This window comes from Staurois parvus, unplaced genomic scaffold (genome assembly GCF_062004578.1).
Source record: "Staurois parvus isolate SC_StPar_1 unplaced genomic scaffold, SC_StPar_1.0 ptg001046l, whole genome shotgun sequence".
NCBI classification, from domain to species: domain Eukaryota; kingdom Metazoa; phylum Chordata; class Amphibia; order Anura; family Ranidae; genus Staurois; species Staurois parvus.
The window spans coordinates 152,257-155,097 of NW_028318842.1; positions in this window are offsets into that span (position 1 = coordinate 152,257).

A 2,841-nucleotide genomic window follows, 5' to 3' on the forward strand; every position below is an offset into this window, starting at 1 on the left:
TCATATATTAGTTTCACCTTTTAAGTTGCTGCACTGAAATAAATGAACTTTTGCACCATATTCTCATTTTTCGAGTTTCATCTGTATACCGGGTGCAAGTGGTATTACATAGTATTGGTGTTATAATTAGGGATGTACTTAGTATACTACTGCATACTATATATTTATACCACCATGTAGGATACATTAAAAATGTTGGAGGCTGGTGGGGTGGTGGCCCGGTCTGTCCTAGTATGCTCCAGTGGTCTTGCTTTGGGGGTGGCACATGGTCTGGGGATATCTCTCCCTCACTGGGGGGTCTTGGGCTGATGGTTACTCCTAGATAGCCACATCCATCTTAGGTAAGAGAATGATGGTAAAGAGAAGATGTGATGTGTATTTGTATCTATGTTGTTATACTTTGTCATTGTATACACTTCGAAGAACAAAGGAATACGGCTCAGACAAACAATCCAGACCAATCCACAACAGGTGCCGGCTCCGGCTCACCACCACACACCATGCAATAGGAAGAAGGGTGAGCCGCAGACCGGAGGATAGATGAATATAGTGTGTATTTATTCATCCATCGGACACACAACACCAGGACATGAATACAGGACCAAAGATATGATTAAGCACGAGATGGTGTGAAACGCGTTAACAGGTCCTGTATTGATGTCCTGGTGTTGTGTGTCCTATGGATAATAAATACACACTATATTCATCAATCCTCCGGTGTGCGGCTCACCCTTCTTCCTATTACATTTCTATACACTTACTGCTGATTGTTTTATAGATTGTAATAGATTCTGATCCGTACTTCTCCTGATGAAGCTGCTTGGACCGTGAAACGCGTAGAGCTCATTGTGACCCTCTTCTCCCCCCTCTTTGTATAAAATCTATTTCTAGTACTGTACGCGGTTCTTTTTTGGACAGAACATCTGACTCTTGATCTCCAAGTATAACACGGTTATAGAGGGTTGGAGATTTGTTTTGGGTGCACCTATATTAATGATTCATTTTCCTTTTTTAATGTGTTTTATGTATGTAGGGAACTGTTATTTTATACACTAGTTGTGGTTTGTTTACATTCATATACAGCCACTACCATAGAGGTCCCATTACAGACAAGTCCCTAGGTGTGCTTCCTGCCCCTGCAAGGAGGTCAAGAAACCCCAGGATGTTATATAGTTGTTTTCCATGAAGTATCAGGCAGAGGGTGCCAGCCTGCCATGTGCTGTGTATCTGGGGAGAACTGTGTGGGGATTCTGTGAGTATTGATCCAGATTAACAAGGCTGCTATCTATCTAGTTGTTACTGAAGCAGATTAGGTCTGCCTCTGTTATATTTCAACTTCTGTATTGGAACCCTAATATCTCTGTAAGAGAGAGATTTGTGGTTCATTATCATTATTCTATTTACACTGCAGAATCCTTATAGTTGTATATATATACTGTATATATATATAGATCAGTGTTTTCAGCTGCATATGACTGTCAGGTGAACTTTCTGTTAATTGCAGTGTATCTCTGCAGCCTCTTGGCTTAAAGCCATAGCACCCTTATTGGTCTGGATCTCCCTTTAGCTAGGATTAGCATAGGGAGCGTTGGATAGATTAGGCTAGAGGTAGGTTAGGCATCCGACGGCCACTTAGACAGATAGAGGCCCGGTTGCAGTGACAGCCCAGTTTAGGGATAGGGACTAAGAGTAAGGAGAGATAGGGCATTTTATCCTTTTAGGTGATGCATCGCTGATCGTCAGACAAGCAGTGCAATCATCCGCATAGAACGTGTTACTTGGACGTCATCGCAGCATCTGAAGTGGAAGCGTGCATCTTATTGACCCTCACCTCTCCAGGGGCCCCTGCAACCGGACTGCACTATAACCCATGGTTGGCGGTATTCTGTATACTACATGCACATATACCCGGGTATAACTGCAACCTCCCAATTTATGGTAAATTGTCATTCCTGAATGTTATTCTTATGCATCCTGTTTATGTGGCTGCTTTATATAAACTTTGCATTAATCTCATACAGGTGTGGTGACATGTTTCCATGTTAGAAATATCAGCTGGGGGCATTAATACTGCTATGTATAGTTACTGTAAGTTGTCTACCTGTTACATTCCTAGAAAGGGGGGAGTCTCCTCAATTGCAGGATCCCTATTCTAGGTGGAGGCACTGCCATTTGTATTATCACAACCCCCTCTTCCATATAGCGAAGGCTCAGGATTGCCTACTCATATACAGGTTAGCTCCATAGCCTGTTTGGTGTGGGCCATTTAACATAACCCCCCCCAAAACAGGGCTACATGTATCATCTTTTTTATTGTGTAAAAATAAACATTTGTTTGTCTGTTGATACATAGTTGTCATTATTTGATACCTGGTGCTTAAAAAGCCCAAATGTTCTGGTATTCTGTGACTGCAGCAAAAACACATGGAATTTCCCAATGTGTGGGGGTACTATTAAGAATGAATGGCACCCCTGTGCATCTGCTAAAGAGCAGTGTGTGTGTCTGCGTGTCAGGAACATGTACAATTTTGCACATATTCCCCACAGCAGTTTTACATATGAATGCCACATTCCTGCCACTATTTATATATGAATGTCACATTGCCCCCACTATTTACATATGAATGTCACTTTGCCGCCACTATTTACATATGAATGTCACTTTGCCGCCACTATTTACATATGAATGCCACATTGCCCCCACTATTTACATATGAATGCCACATTGCCGCCACTATTTACATATGAATGCCACATTGCCACCACTATTTACATATGAATGCCACCACTATTTACATATGAATGTCACATTCCCGCCACTATTTACATATGAATGCCACA